The sequence below is a fragment of the Mirounga angustirostris genome, unplaced genomic scaffold (assembly GCF_029215605.1).
Source record: "Mirounga angustirostris isolate CCGP_5_RB_7025 unplaced genomic scaffold, mMirAng1.0.hap1 SCAF_2, whole genome shotgun sequence".
Taxonomy (NCBI): domain Eukaryota; kingdom Metazoa; phylum Chordata; class Mammalia; order Carnivora; family Phocidae; genus Mirounga; species Mirounga angustirostris.
In genome coordinates this window covers 100,574,876-100,592,236 of record NW_026991710.1, presented here as the reverse complement: position 1 = coordinate 100,592,236, position 17,361 = coordinate 100,574,876, and the positions used below count along the sequence as shown (strand labels likewise).

General features: G+C 37.4%; 1 protein-coding gene and 1 pseudogene across 5 annotated transcripts in view; one reads left to right on the top strand and one right to left on the bottom strand.

Moving 5' to 3' along the window:
- LOC135363643 (large ribosomal subunit protein eL39-like) overlaps positions 1–6,772 on the bottom strand; it is an 86,354-nt pseudogene extending 79,582 nt beyond the window's left edge.
- A 67-nt stretch (positions 6,773–6,839) lies between these two features.
- The window catches only part of LOC135363642 (mitotic spindle assembly checkpoint protein MAD2A-like), a 56,913-nt gene continuing 46,391 nt past the window's right edge, over positions 6,840–17,361 (top strand). For 3 of the 5 annotated variants that reach the window (XR_010409523.1, XR_010409524.1, XM_064585006.1), the window contains exon 1: positions 6,842–6,949. The gene's annotated coding sequence lies outside the window, so the exon portion shown is untranslated. Of the gene's footprint in view, positions 6,950–17,361 lie in introns of all 5 variants that reach the window. The other 2 variants (XM_064585005.1, XM_064585003.1) reach the window with 1 other exon arrangement.

Here is a 17,361-nt window from a genome sequence, read left to right as displayed (position 1 = left end):
TCTGAGGCCAGCCAGTGACTGGGATATAACAGACATTTTGTAGCTGTTTGTTGAACGCTATTAAATCATCTAACGTTACCAAAGCATGGGCTCGAATCTTTAAGTGGTCCCCACCATCATGCCAACCTGCTGATTTTGAGTAGGTAAGCAACATAGTTCCACCATGGCCCTCACCCCCTTCACTCCCAAACCACTGTCTAAGGATCTAAGTATATAATGATGTTGTTTACTTTCAAAAATAATTCAATCTAAGATGTAATTGATTTCACCCTTTTAAAATATGTTTGATTTTACAGGAAGACATCTTTTTATCCAAGTCTGTTTTTCTGTAAAGGAAATATTTTGGAGACAGAGAACTGCTTTTCCCTTCCCAACTTCAGAGTTCTGTCCCATCAACTTAAGAACAGAACAGGATGTTCGTTTCTGTCTCAAGAACAATGGACATGAGGTTCTTCTTCCTAGAGCATTCTCCTCCACACACCACACTTCCTCATGTAATTAATTCCTTAGAAAGCTAAGCCAAGGGAAGATTGTCATGACCCCTGGCAGTTTATGACCTTCTGATGTGACCTTTGATAGAAACACGTATTTCTTTTTCATAATGCTGACCATACTTGAAAATTTTACATTATGTCTGTAATTGGTAATGATTGACTGTCTCTCCAAGTAGAATTTTAGCTCCATGAGAGCAGAGTCCATACCTAACTTCTTCACAACTGTATACCCAATGGTTATTCTATGTGTTACACATTATATATATCACAAACATATGTTGAATATATGGCTGTATAAGTGCCTAAATAAATGAGGGTTGGGGACTCTTGTTACATAATTCCTCTTTCTAAAGAGAGCAGCAACTTTCTATATAATCTCCTGATGGAGGAAAAAAGGCAGAAAAGCTCCTAAGTGCTTTCTTCCTTCCCCTCTGGATGTATCCACCCAATCTTGGTGGCCTCTTCCTGTTGGTTTACCTTTAAATACCCTTTCTTTCTGAACGTTTAGCACTTCATGACCACCCACGACCAAATATGTCCTTAGAAATTCCTCCAGTTACATGATTTTAAGTTGCACTGTGTGTTTGTGCATGTGTGTGAATGTGCACACACACATATATTTGTGTGTGATTTAGGAATTGTCTTGCTTAACTTAGGACATGATAATGCTAAGAGAAACAAATAAATACAAGGGTTATTGTATTTTTTTTTAATTTTGCAATCTGGGAGGTATTGAAAATGATGTCATTCCCTAATGACCTCATTCATGATGGAACTGTGAAGTGGGTTATGACAATGAAAGCATTACTGGGAGAGCTTCCAAATCCATCTGGCAAGCACAGAACGTATATTTTTAAAAACGATTGCTCAGTTTCTAAATGTAATGTGCTAAGATTCGATGTCAAATCAGTGGGAAAGTAAACATAAAAGACAGCAAACATAAATGATTAGTGTAGACCCAAAGCAAGAGAAAATTTTATATTTTGTAGACTTGATTATCAAGGTTTTCACATATGAATATCATGAGCACACATTTAATAGCACTTCTGAATTATGCTTCAGGAACTCACATTATTCCACTCTAATAACTTTTAACAGATTTTTTTCCAGGGAATGCATTTTTAAAACAGCTTTATTAAAGTATAAATTATATACAGTAAAATTTGCCTATTTTAAATGTTCAATTCAATGACTTATAATGTAGTCTCAACATATTTTTTCTTCAAACTAAATTTGTAAATTTCGTGGAAAAGAAAATGTATATGATATGAAATGGCATTCTATTTAAAATTATTTAAGAGCGTACTGGTGTGTACATACATTTTTATTTCCCCTTATTCTGGAACATAAATGTTACATTTTCAAACAAAACTAAAAGTGTTAAGTTTCACAGATCAAAAATTCCTTTTGAAAGTGAATTTTTAAAACCACATAGGTTTTTCCCCTATTAAGAGTTTTCCCTATTACCTCAGAGAAATAGTCAAAAGATAAGATACCTGGTAGTAGAAAAGCAAAACTAACTAAATAAATAAATAAAATTTAATTTAAAAAGTAAATAAAATGCAGCTTCTGTATTTAATTTCTAAATCAAGAATGTGGTATTATTCATTACTTTTCATATCATCTTGAAAAGCAATTGCATATACTAACCCAAGTCATCTAGGACATCTTCATCCAACTTATCAGACTTGATCCCTCACCCACTGGCTTGCTCAGGCACGGGTCAGACCCTACCTGGTCTGCCATGACCAGCAGATGGCTGAAACTCAAATGGTTTTTTCAAAGCTCTTCTCTACTGACTGAGTAGGAAGGGGCAAACATCTCCATCCTGCCCACTGTGGGTTAGGAGAGTTAACAGCACCCAAGTAGCCCCCTCTCAAAATCTTCCTCTCCATCTTTAATTCTCATAAACCTTTTATCTTAGTGCCTCAGCCAAAATTTCAATCAAATTTTAATTATTTGTACATACTGCTGCAGCAGAGCATCTTACTAAAGACTTGACTAGTGGGTTATCTCCTGAGGACTTAAAGAAAACTTTTTCACTGCTGTACAAGAAATGTTTCCTGACTCTCCTTGGGATGTTTGCAGTAAATTATTAATGGTGGTTAAGTCTAGGAGGTGGGAATGGAGAGGATCAGAGAATTTTCACTTCTTTATTATAAAGTAATATATATATATTTTTGTGTTTATTTATTTGCCTCCAGAAGCACATCTTACTTCTACAACATAAAACATGTTGGAGATTTGAAAGACAGGTAAAACGTGGCTATAAAAAGCTTAAAAATGAAACAATTAGGAAAGGAGGAAGTAAAAATTGTCTTGTAAGTAAAGCATGGAATAGGGATAGAATAAATAGAAGGGATACCTTTTGCTAATAAAAAGCTGGAATTTTCATATTTTCAGAGTCATTTTGATGTGGCTTCACCAAAGCTACGTTATGAAATTTTTTCTCAGGCAAAATAACTGTATCAAAATGAATGTGAAAAGTCGTTACATCAGAGTGGTCTGCTCACCTCACTATGGGAGCATCTCCCACCAACAAAAGTAATCGGCAAAGCAGCTCACCCTCTGACAAGTTTCTCAGAGCCACCCTTGCTTACTTTTACCCTGTTTTTCTTGGTACACATGGATGCCTATTCAGCTCCCTGATGCAGATTTCACTTACCCCCCTGGGATCTGTTCTTGTGTGGGACCTAGCTTCTCTCTATCTGATAAAAGATTTAGCTTGACCCTGGAACAAAAAATCTAGAATGTCGCTTCTCTATGTAAGCGCCTCTTGCTGCTCATATTGATCATTCCAAACTGTCTCCCGAATCTTGAAATATAAGCCTCCTTACCTGCTCCTTTTACTGTCCAGACATAGCCCCAGACTCTATTTCTAAAACTGTTCTATCAGTCATTTTCTCAGGTTTTTTTTCTACCTAAGGAAGGGCACATAGATGCTGTGCATCTTCCAGTGTCTTCTTCATAATGCGAACAGGGACACTGAATGATGTGGTCACCAAGCATCGAAATGATATCGCCCATCATTGCTGTCTCCTGCGGGTTTCCTGCTGTTACACAGAAACTGTCATGGTGCTGGGCACCAGTGAAGACATTTCAGGTTAGACTTCAAATTCAAAGTGACTCCCATGGAAAGGAACTTTAAATATCCTGCCCGCCACCATGACTCAAATGCCTGTTTATCCTGATAGAGACCCATAACCTTCAGAGACAGTAAGGCATGGCACTCAAGTGAAAGACCAAGGGCTCTCCTACCTAAACCATTCCAGAATTACACATAAAAAGAACATCCAGATTTACACGGGATATTAGAATAAAACAGCACTTTTCTAGAAACAGTTGAGATCCAGAGCTTAAAGGATGTGCTTTCTTAAGTAAAGTAGGACAAGTGTATACAAAAAAGTAACTGATGGTGTTCCATAGCTTGGGGACTTGATTGAGAATGTCTGCATCCATGTTTCAATCTGAGAACTGCCCTTAGTTAACTATGTAAGTGTATACACCACCTCTGCGGTCTCAGCCAAAGCGCAGGGAACTAGAAAGAGCCCACCTCCTATTATATTTCATTGAGAATTAATATTCTTTTTTTTTAAGGTTTTATTTATTTATTTGTCAGAGAGAGAGAGCACAAGCGGGGGGGAGCAGCAGGGAGAGGGATAAGGATCATGACCTGAGCCAGAGGCAGGTGCTTAACCAACTGTGCCACCCAGGTGTCCCAAGAATGAATCTTCTTTTAGAGAAAACAATCAAGTGGTCAGGAGAACAAGCTGCATTTTGTCATAGCAGTCACAAGTTGCTTTTTTACACTGAGAACCGAGAAGTTGGATTTGGTGCGTGTCCAGTTAAATTAGATTAGAATTGTCATCTCATCCACACTTATTTCGACGTAATTGCTACTGAAGCCAGTTAGAACAAATACAAGTAGGCACGCCACCCATCAGACTTCTCATTGAGTGCCCAAAGTATCTTGGGCACTCTGGTAGAATTGAAAAATAAAAAAAGTTTAGGGGCGCCTGGGTGGCTCAGTTGGTTAAGCGACTGCCTTCGGCTCAGGTCATGATCCTGGAGTCCCGGGATCGAGTCCCGCATCGGGCTGCCTGCTCGGCAGGGAGTCTGCTTCTCCCTCTCCCACTCCCCCTGCTTGTGTTCCCTCTCTCGCTGTGTCTTTCTCTGTCAAATAAATAAATAAAATCTTTAAAAAAAAAAAAAAAGTTTAAAAAATTCATCTTCATCCCAGCGTAGGAGTGAAGGGTGGCTAATAAAATGAAAGATCTTTATTTATGGAGCTGAGTTCATAGAACCCATCCAGTAGAATCCTGAATGTGCTCCTTATTTTCTCAGACATGTAAGGTATACCCAAATGTTTAACCTGGCATCTTCAGAAATCCTGCTGCTTCCATATTCTGGAAAATATAGGAGCCAAGACTTTTCTTCACCTCCATCCCTGGCAACTCCATTAGCTTGCCATGCCAGAGGAACACAGATGCTGTTGACTGTCCTACTAGCATGATAGTTTATCTTAAGTCTATCAGACTTTTTCACGTAATAAAAATACCCAAGAATTTAGGAGCATCTGTTTTGGTATCAACTCTTAGATCCCTACTGAATCACACCAAATAGATATCCATATTGAACTCACATAACTGCCATAATCTCCAGTGATATTTGGCCAGTCAAGGTTTAATTTCCTACCGTTACAGCCTACTCTGTTTATTTGAAAATAGTCGGATTCACAGGGGGGGACACACACAGACTCCAGGGACATGTACTTGTTTGGTGTGAGTCAGGGTGTTTGATTTCCTCTCTGAAAGATCCAAAAGCTGAATAAGGAAATAAACATAGGCTAGCGGAGACCCACTGGGGACTTTTTTCTGTTTGGTCAGTCACTTCTCTTGTTGGCACATGGCACTACATGTGCGACTTTTACTGCCTCCCCCCCCCCCCCCCCCCCCCCCGCCTCTGGATATCCTCATTACATGAGAAAATGTAATAAAACCTTTGTTTTCCTGAGAGTAGTCCTATCCTTCACTTTCAACAGCACCTGAGGGCTCTTCACACATTCTAAAGGAAAACTTACAGCCAGGCAGATCTCTCCACTCCTACCTCCCTGCAACATACAGCGGCCACATAAGAGAACTATTTCCTGGTATGAATTACGTCCAACAATTCCTTTACAACAGCATGCCTAATGAGGCAAAACAGTCAACATGGAGAAGAAAACTCCATGCCACAAGGAGCCAGAAACATGGTTCTACGTGAATAACTTCCTTCTCAATCACGAAGCAAACAAAACAGAAACATTATAGAAAATTCGTAAGAATGAAAAATTGTAATATTATAATTTAACAGGAAGTGTTAACCAAAAGGAGGAGCTAAAAAGAATGTTCCGCATTCAAATTTTTTTTTTTTTTTTTTTTTTTTTTGGTTAGCAAGAATTGAAAATAGTCTATATAATGACTGGATGTATGCCTTTTAAAAAGACCCTCTTTGAAATGATTATCAGTCTATTCTTTCCTGATTTGAACTATAGGATAAAACCGATAGAGATTGAAGTTGAAATAGCATGTATGGTTTACCTAGTTTAAACATCTATAAAATACTACATAAAGAAAATGGGGAAGAAATAAGAAAAAAGTAGCAACACTAAAAAAATACTAATAAAAATGAGTCCAAATATTTTACTCTAGTTGACTAAGCTTTTGGCTTTGGAGTTTCAGGCTTTTTTAGGCTAATCTTCACTAGCAGTTTAAAACATCTGTGTATCACCATTTTCCCAACTCATAGGGAATCATAAACAAATTGACTTAAACAGTATGTTAGGGTGCGCCACCATAACAAATACCACAGACTGGGTGACTTAACAGAAATTTATTTTCTCACGTTTTGAAGGCTGGGAAGTCCAAAATCAAGGTGTGGGCCGATTGGGGTCCCGGTTAGAGATCTCTTCCCGGCTGCAGATGCTGTCTTCTTGCTGTCCTCACATGGCAGAGAGAGGGGAAAGCAAGGTCTCTCGTGGCTCTTCCTATGAGGGTACCAATCCCATCACGAGGGCCTCACCCTCATGACTTCATCTAAATCTAATCACTCCCCAAATGCCCTATATTCAAATACCCTCCCATCAGGGGCTGTAACTTTAACCTACGCATTGGTGTGGGAGGGAGACACAATTCAATCTGTGGCAAGCAGCAATAGTTCAGCTCTCCCCACCGCGGCGTGCACTCACGCACACGCGCACGCACGCACGCATTCTCGCGCACGCCCGCACGCATTCTCGCGCACGCACGCATTCCCGCGCACGCACGCACGCATTCTCGCGCACGCACGCACTCACAAGGCGCGGCCCCGGGAAAGGGCACTAGAGTTTATGTGTCCTACCGTCAGCAGCTGGGAAGCTGTGTAGGCCCCTCTCTTCCTTCTCCAGGCCTTACAGGGGTCCTAGCCTGCTGCAAGGGGTAAGTTAAAGGGGTTTATGGAAGATCTTGCGGCACACTGGGCAACACTCCATCTGGTCAGCCATCAAAAGAGTTCTAAAGATCATTGAGTAAAAAATATATTCACTGGACATAGATTGGAAAAACAGCCAGTCTGCTTAGTCCCTGGGCCCAAGACATGGACAGTATTTGGAGGCAAGAGTACAACATAAGGAAATCATCAGAAGCACAGGCAAAGAATTATGTACCAGGATGTTCATAGAAGCATTATTTAAAGTTGCAGAACAACCAAAAAAAAAAACCTGGACTCAAACCAAATAGCCCAAAATATGGGATAGTTAAATAAGATGGACTATTAAACAGACATTAAATATTATGTTTTCAAAATATATTTAATTAAATGGAAAAATACCAGATACTGTAAAGTTAAAAAACATGCACAGCCGTATATATAGTATGTTTTAAATCAGTGTCAAAAGTGCTACGTTCAAAATGAGCCGAGACTTGTGAAAAATACTTAGGACAATATAAAATACTCTTCCATCATATTTTAGGCAATGAGAAAAGACAAGGCAGGAAAAGAACCGTACTGCTTGGGGAAGAGAGCAATTTGCTAACAAACATTAGAATTTCTTTTTCTCCAGCCAGGAAAATGATCTTCAAATTCTACAAATAGAATATGCAAAGAAAACGTAAATTTCAACACCAAATGGTGAAGAAAGCTAGTAGTCCATAGTTTAGATAAAGATAAAAATCCTGTGTTTGTGTACCATCACATCTATGACACTGGGCACATTGGCACATAATACCATCTCAGTTAAACTTGTGACAAACAACTAAGTATAAGAATGAATACACGCTGAGAAGTATCCAAAATGGTGGTTATCAGTAGCTTAGAAGTGGGAGATATGCAAAGATAATTGATTAAAGGGTATAAACTTCCAGTTACAGGATTAGCAAGTTCAGGGGCACCTGCGTGGCTCAGTGGGTTAAGCATTTGCCTTTGGCTCAGGTCATGATCCCGGGGTCCCGGCATTGGGCTCCCTGCTCAGTGGGGAGCCTGCCAGGGAGCCTGCTTCTCCCTCTCTCCTCGCTCTTGCTCCCTCTCGCTATCTCTGTCTCTCTCAAATAAAAAAATAAAATTTTGAAAAAAACTAAGATTAACAAGTTCTGGGGCTCTAATGTATAACATGGTGATTACAGCTAATAATACTTTGTATTATATATGTTTATTTATATTTATATTATTATAGCTAATAATACACTTTAAAGTTGGTAAAAGAGTAACTCTTAAATGTTCTCACTACAAAAAAGAAATGGTAATTATGTGACAGGACAGAGGAGTTAGCCATAGGATTATGACTTAGTCATAATCATTTTGTAATACACAAGTTTATTAAATCAACACCCTGTATACATTAAACTTACACAATGTTATATGTCAATTCTCTCTCAATAAAGTGGGGTAAAATTTTTTAAATATATATTTTTTAAAGTATCAAGGACTTCAAAAAAATTCAGTGATATATCGAGTTGCTCAAAAAATGTCCAGGTATGTCCTCAGTATTTGTAGATAAATTTCAAAACATCAACGAATCTCTTGAACGGTTTCAGAAGAGTGTGTAGAGATTTTCCAATAATTTATCCTGGAAATGAAAATTGATGTATTCGATACATTCAATCCTAAAGACCAAGGAGATGTTAGAGCAGATTGCCATACAGGTGATTGATCAGAAGGGATTGTCGTGCTTAATGTCAAAACAATTATATATCCTTTTATCCATATGTGACCCAACAGAACTCAGCCTCTGCTGGTAATTGTCTTTCATTATTTGGTTAAAAAAATTTTTTTTAACAAAAGTAGGGAACCACTGGAGATTTTTGAACGGGAAACACCTCTCATTGATAAAGATCAGTCAGTTCTGTACCTAATACACTGGAAATTGAAGAGACTGGAGGCCTAAAGATCAAGCATATGACAAACTAGAATATTCTAGGTAAAAGCAGTAATAGGGTAAGAAATACAAGGTAAAAGTCAAAAGGGTGTTAATAGTAGAGACATAAAGAGAAAAGCAGCAGTACAACTGACCTAGCTGGAAGATGGAAACAGAAAAAATCAGAGACTATGCCAAGATTTCAAAATTGGATGGCTAAGTGAATAGTTGTGCCATGACTAGAAAGAAGAAAGTCGTGTTTCCTAACTTAGAGTGAGGTGATGCTTAATTCGATTATTACTCATTATACGTTGGAACTCTCAAATAGCGCATTGAGATTATGGACCCGGCCCTCTGGAGAAAAGTACATGCAGTCCTGCGCCTACACCGTGACCGAACCCGGGAGGTGGGGGTGTGGGGGTGGGGGGGCGCCGAGGTTGTGCACATAGCCTGCTGGGCCAGGTGGAGCACGCCATCTGCTGTAACTGATATTCGCAAAAATGAGTCCCCGTGTTCTACGAAAAAGAAGTTCATTGAGTTTTGAGTGTAGTCCACGTCCACTAACTGCTTCCTCTTATTCCATTCTTTACTGTGTGCTGAAGACCCATCAACGAATAAAGCAGTCTCTTGAGATTGCCACGAAGCACAAAATTTTAGAGATTTTTTTCAGTATTCTCTATATAAGAATAACAGTGTGTTGTAGAAATATTTCTATCAGAAATAGTAAAAAAAAAAATAGGCTTGTCATTTAAATGCATATTCTTCGGATATCTGGGAAGTGTACTGGCATGGAACAAACTTTTCTTGAGCAATGCTGGGAAAATGAGGTGTTGCTGTATCGGGTTAGCGATATTAAATCAGAGATTATATGTAGACAGTGAAGGGATTGAGAAGTAATTTTGGTTTCCTTTTCAGAACGGGGGGATCAGAGAGATTTTTTTTAATAATAATCATCAAGTACGGTAATGGCAAACACTCTGAAAATATTAAGTGTTGCAAGCAATTTATTATGTCTATTACATTCTCAGAAAGACAATCAGTCGATATTGCAATCTTAAATATAAACTTGCAGAGTGCTAAATCCTCTTCCAAACTAAACTTCAAAACCCTCAACGATGATTGTCTATAATAAACAAGGCAGAGTAGTTTACTTATGGCCCAAAGTTAGACTTTGAAGTTCACTTTTAAAGAACGTATTTGTTAGTAGTTCTCCAAAAGAATGTTAATTATGAGAATGAAAGGATAGATTAAGTCCTGTAAAATTTTATTTTCAAAGAAATGCTTCAATGCCTCCTTTGATATATGACTCATATCACCACTTTAAAAGACATAGCAACAGTAAAAACTTCTTTAAAATTAGCAAATCAAAAATTCTAAAATCTCATAATCTATGTTCACCTCAATATCATAATACCATAATGATTGCAAGGATGACATTATTGTATGTACCACAAAGAAAGGAATAAAAACAAAGCTACACAAGTTATAACACGTGTTTTTTGTAGCTCAGAACTTTCACTACATACTTACTGAAAGAGCTTTATAATACCTACTGAGGTATAGGTTTTTATCTTATGCCCTGCTTGAATCTATATAAAAATGAAACTATAAGAGGGGCGCCTGGGTGGCTCAGTCAGTTAAGCATCCGGAGGACTCTTGGTTTGGGCTCAGGTCATGGTCTGGGGCTCATGGGATCCAGCCCCAGATTGAGCTCCAGGCTCGGGCAGGAGTCTGCTTGTCCCTCTCCCTACCCTTGCCCCTCCCCCTGCTCCCTGTTCACGTGCATGTGTGCTCGAGCTCTCTCAAATAAATAAATAAAATCTTAGAAAAACTATAAAGTATAAGCAAAACAAATCGGTTAGGGTATTCCTAAAGCTTACTCCCATCCCAAATCCAGTATTTCCAAACATGTTCAACTCAGAGTCATGGATGACCATGTTTCCCACACAATACTATCATCTATGCTATCAAGAGTGCTGGTCATACAGTATCGTCTCTGCAATTTTATTCCAAGTTGCTGATATTCATACTGTAAGTTTTTATGCACGTGGACTAGCAATGACAAGGACATCAGAACCACAAGACACAACCTGTTTCCAGAAATGTGAAAATGTAAAAAGAAATGTAAATGTTAGAATCTTTGAAATATGATGTATCTTAAGAGCTAAGATATAGTAAAGAAATTTGATTTACAGCTCTAATTTCTGACCCCCTCCCCTCATGGAAGTAAAGTTGACACACGGTTCCATTAGTTTCAGGTGTACGACCCAGTGATTCAGTGACTCTACACCTGGTGCTGTGCTCACCATTCAGCTCTAATTTCTTACAGGCTCTTGGACTTTCTTCGCTGTTCACCAGAAACTGTAAATCTGACATTTGCAAAGTGTTAACCTACTCTAAAGGGTGAATTTGGAACTTTAAAAAGGAAAGCAGTGGCCTTTCTACTGCTTCAATGATGTCAACACCAACAAAGGAAGCAGCCCCGGCATCCTCACCAGCTAAGGCAAAACCATCTATTTGGACTTACGTCTTCGGACCTGTTAAATTTATGTAGAACTGAACTCATCCTATCCCCACATTCCCAAGATTTTTAAAACAAACAAACAAGCAAAGTCCTTGCTTCTCGGAGGTTATAAGTAAATCTAAGGGAAATGGTGTTTTCTGTTGGGGTTGTTTGTTTGTTTGTTTGTTTTGAGAAAATATTGTCATCTTATTTCAAGTTATAGACTGACTTCTAGAAATGAGATTCAAATTTTTTGAGGCTATAAACACCGAGCCAAGCAATACTCTTGAAGTAAACATCCTAGAAGTCAGACTAGTATGATACATATGATTAAGGCATTGCTGTGCTCACTTTTGCAAGTTTATACTTAAACCAGAGAAAATCAGCTACAAGATGAATCTAAACAAATAGTATGCCGGAATATATTATGTACTCTGAAATTTTAGTTTTTTAGCGTTCATAGCGGTAATAACTCAGATCAGCTTTGATATTTTTTTTTTCAAACTTACCAAATATCCCAGAAAGTAAAAACACAGAAATAGCAAAATATTTTTTAGAATTTAAATGTAAAATGTTTTTACATGCTAAATTCTGATCTGTTTGCCACTGGGAAAATCACATAATTTGCAACTAGATTCTGAGAAAGGGGGATTAGGAAAAAAAGTGAAGAGTGAACGATATGTTTTACTAGACATTTTCTTCATGTATGTTTATTACTTCTTTAAGAAACATAAGTTTTATGAATCTTTAGTTAAAAGCATGAAAGAAAAGCAATCTAAAATGGGTCAACTGAAAAAATATATATAATAACAACGAAACACTAAAAATGAAATTACATTAGCATGTACCTGTATTTCAAATAGGAAAGTAGATTTAGCTTGAGATGATATTCAAAATCTGTAAGTGCTGGGCACAGACACCAATCAATGAGAATGGCACTGCTCTCAGTGGCCGGAACAACCATATGTATTATCAACTGGATACCAAGCCAGCAAGTCAGCCTGTGATGTGCTCCACCAATTGCTCAACATCCCAATATATGGGAGAAATAAATGAAAGATGTCTACTACTTTTTGTTTGTTTTACTTACTAGAAGATTTTTGCATTTTCTTGGACGGATCAAATGTTTACAAAAAGATGTGCACATTTTCCATTGATAGGCAAGAGATGATAGAGATATGGTGACCAGTTACTTGAATTACTAGAGATGACAGGACCATCCAACAGAGGGAGGGAAGAAAAGGAATTCAGAAAAATGACAACAGAGAAGAAAGATGGCTAATGAGAAATTTCTAGTAGCCAACATGGCGAGAGGACTTTTAGGAACTACTGTCCTGATTTAATTTGCTTTTTTAATTCTTTCTGTGTTTAATCCTCCTGTATTAACCATGAAACCTATGCTACTTACATAAATACCCTTGTTGTAGTATAGCTTGGGGAAACTAAAAACCCAAGGCTGAGTCCTATACTTAGGAAAGAAGAGAAAGAAAGGAAGGAAGGAAGGAAGGAAGGAAGGAAAGAAAAAGGAAAGAAGAGTAGGAAAAGGACAGAACCTAAGGAAAATTACAAATAGGAATCGAGAAATATACAAGAGTAGTAATTTAGAGCAGGCTGGAAATCATCCACGCTAACCAAGAATTAATAGAAATACCGAGTAAGGCAATAGGCCTCTCACAATACTTAAAATGGGAGTTCATCTATTACATTTGGACATAGAAAAAAACTGTAGGTAATATCAAAAAGCTGGAGTACATGGGACATCTTTGCTTCACTATATAACACTTTACCATATAATAATGGTTGTCATTAGTTTCTTACTTCCCATGTGTCAAAGAACCTAAAAAGCTATTTTATTTTATTTTGTTTTTGTTTTTGTTTTTTAAAGATTTTATTTATTTATTTGCGAGAGAGACAATGAGAGACAGAGAGCACGAGAGAGAGGAGGGTCAGAGGGAGAAGCAGACTCCCCGCCGAGCAGGGAGCCTGATGCGGGACTCGATCCCGGGACTCCAGGATCATGACCCGAGCCGAAGGCAGTCGCTTAACCAACTGAGCCACCCAGGCGCCATAAAAAGCTATTTTAGAATAAGTAGATTTATGGCTTATTTTGTATTTATATCTTTGACTCAATGTTTTCTACTATGTTTCATCATTTCACAATATGAAATATTTCCATCAAAAAAACCAAAAAAACCCTCCTCTCTCATCCTAAAAATACACCCAAATCAATCAGTGTTATTCTCACTCAAATGCATAGATAGGCTGTCACGTACTTACGGACCACTTGGATGGAAATACAAAAAAGGAACATTCTTAATGTCAGTTAAGCATAATCACTCGTATGGACCATAACTGACACCGAAACCAGTTTCTTTGTCAATGTTTGTGTAGGAGATGGCTTGGAAATGGACCAACTTTTTAAGGCCCACCTGTGTCAAATTGGTCTAGAGGTAAGGATCATGCGATGCAGATAACATGTTTATTTACTTCTTGGAATTCTATTCTACGTCTAAATACTTGACATAAAAAATCCTAGAATATTGCAATTTAGAATATTTGAGTGAAGTAAGCAAGTTAGACAAAACAAAAGGTTGAAGAACATTATGAATCCCCACATCAGATAAGATCCTTGATTTTTGTGAGGTAATATACTTGCCAGTAAAATAGCATTAGGTAGAACAAATAAAGAACAGAACAAATAAATGGAACAAAGTTGAAGAGTTGAAGAATCCTAAGTATAACTCCAATCACTGCTGTTTCAGAGGACGAGCAATAAACTTCTCAAGAGAGAAAATAAACTAGATTTTGGTTTCTATGTGGGTATTAACAACTTGGTATCCATGAAAAAGTGATATATACTCATAGGGAGGCACTTGATTTTCAACTAATCCTAAAACAATTCAATTTAGCAAAACTCTACTGGTAAAGGCCATTTTACAATTGATTTTTTGTGTGTTGATTTTGTGTCTTACAAATTTGCAAAATTCACTTATTACTTTGAATAAGTTTTTGCAGATTCAATTGGATTTTCTACAGAGACAATCTTGCCATCTGTCAATAAAGATAGTTTTACTTCTTCCTTTCCAATCTGTAGGCCTTTGGATTTTGAGGGAGTACAATATTGAATATAAGTGGTGAAAGCATACAACCTTCACTTGTTCCTGGTCTTAGGAAAATACTCAGTCTTTCATCATGGAGTATAATTTTAAATAAGGTTTTTTATAATTCTTTAGCAGGCTCAGGAAGCTCTCTTTTAATCCTAGCTTTCTGAAAGATTTTAATGAGGAATGGATGTTGGATTTTGTCAAATGCTTTTTCTGCATATATTTGAGCTTATCATTGGGTATTAAATTGATAGATTTTCAAATATTAAACTAACCTTGCATTCCTGGGTTTATCTTGGTCATGACATATTATCACTTCTGTATACTGCTGTAATTGATTTTTTTTTTAAGATTTTATTTATTTGAGAGAGAGAGAATGAGAGAGAGCACATGAGAAGGGGGAGGGTCAGAGGGAGAAGCAGACTCCCTGCCAAGCAGGGAGCCCGATGCGGGACTCGATCCAGGGACTCCAGGATCATGACCTGAGCCGAAGGCAGTCGCTTAACCAACTGAGCCACCCAGGCGCCCCTGATTTTTTTATTATGTTAATCACCATACATTACATCATTAGTTTTTGATGTAGTGTTCCATGATTCATTGTTTGCTGTAATTGATTTTTAAAAATTTTCTTTGATAGTTTATGTCTTTCAAGAAATTTGTCTATACCAATTAAGTTACCTTAATTATTAACATGACATTATACATAATATTCCCCTATTATCTTTCTTTTTTTAGATCAAAATGACATATAACATTGTATTAGTTCTAAGTATACAACATAATGAAAAAAAAAATTAAAAAAAAAATAAGTACACAACATAATGATTTGATACATGTATATATTGTAAAATGATCACCACAATAAGTTTAATTCACATTCATCACTGTATCTAGGTACAATTTTTCTCTTAGGATGAAAACTTTTAAGATTTACTCTCTTAGCAACTTTCAAATATACAGTATAATATTGTTAACTATAGTAACCATCCTGTACATTACATCCCCAGGGTTTATTTATCTTATAACTGGAAGTTTAGATCTTTTGACCTCTTTCAACCATTTTTTCTATACCCCACCTGCACCCTCAACATCTGACAACCACCAATCTGTTCTATGTACTTATGGATTTAATTTTTTTTATTTTTTTAATTCCCCATCTAAGTGAAATCATACAGTATATGTCTTTCTCTGTTGGACTTATTTCATTTAGCATAATGCCCTCATGGTCATCTATGTTGTTGCAAATGGCAAGATTTCATTCTTTTATATAGTTCAGTAATATTCCATTACTATATATATATAGTGTGTGTGTGTAATATAATGAATGTAAAGTACATATATATACCACATCTTCTTTATTCACCCATCGATAGATACTTAGGAAATGTTCATGTCTTAGCTATTGTAAATAATGCTGCAATGAACATGGAGGTACATCAATCTTTTCAAGTTAGTGTTTCATTTCCTTTAGATATATACCCAGAAGTAGAATTGCTGGATCATAGAGTAGTTCTATTTTCAATATTTTGAAGAACTTCCACACTGTTTTCCAAAATGGCTGCACTAATTTATATTCCCACCAAGAGCGCATGAGGGTTCCCTTTCTCCACATCCTTGCTAGCACTTGTTATTTCATGTCCTTTTGATAACAGCCATTCTAACAAGTGTGAGGTCATTGTGGTTTTGGTTCACATCCCTCATTATTAATGATGTTGAACACCTTTGCATGTATCTGTTGGCCATTTGTATGTCTTCTTCCCTAATTATCTTTTTAAATATTTGTATAATCTGTGGTGATGGCACCTCTCTTTTTCCTGACACTTGCAATATGTGTCTCCTCTCTTTTTTTTCCTGACCAGTCTGACAAGACTGCCCCATAGCAGTTTGAAACCTCAATACCGCTATCAGACTGGCCTCTCCAGATCTAATGATCTATCACTGACAGCTGAATTTCCTCAACCTACAGCCTCCTTCATCACCAACCAAACCCAGGGCCCAGTGAGTGAGGAATAAGTCTGGGGTGTTCATGTAGCCAGATCCTGTTGGCCTAATCCATTAGACTGAGTGTCTGGCTCTATCTCCCTCTCTACATTCTGCCAAAATAACTGGCCTAGAATTCCAGCCCCCATGTTTACCCTATTTCATACCACCCCACACACAAACTGTAGAATTGGGATTCTGCCTTGAACCTCAATAAATAACAAGAGGTCCCTAGTCTTTTGCCTCAATTATGATAAGCCCTTTTCTTTACCTGATTAGTATACTCTGAATTTGTCCACCAATGGCAGGGGATCTGGAGATTTGGAGACATGCACCCTGTTTTTCCTGACTTCCAAAATTGCTATTTAATATTCTTTATTGCTGTTCTCCAGCAGAAAGAATGATTCCTATTACTATAATTTCCCATTTGTTACTTAGGCTTATGCCTTTCCATGGACCAAACTATATACATGGGAGTCAGCTTGCCAAGGCTGTTTCATCTACACTATTTCCTCCTTTTCCTTTCTGATGGAACATCACTCTCATCCCAGGATATCTCAAACTTAACGCCCATCCAAATTTAATATGACGATCATCCTGCCATTTAGGAATACTTTTTATTAACATCAATACATACTGAATAAAGTCCAAACAACTTGCTCCAAATTGAAGGTTCTCAGCAATCTGGTCTCAAGTTTCCTTTTTCAATTATATATTACTATCCAACAAAGCTGGTCGTTGAGCTGTCCCTGAAATATTCTTGACTTCTCCCCCCTTTTGGGGCTTCAGCTGACAATTTTTCCTTGAGCAAGCATAACCAACTACCTTCCTTCCTTGTATTAAAATTATATTCCTATTTCAAGGCCAAATTTAAATCCTACCTTCCCTCCCAAATGATTGGTTTAAGGGTAT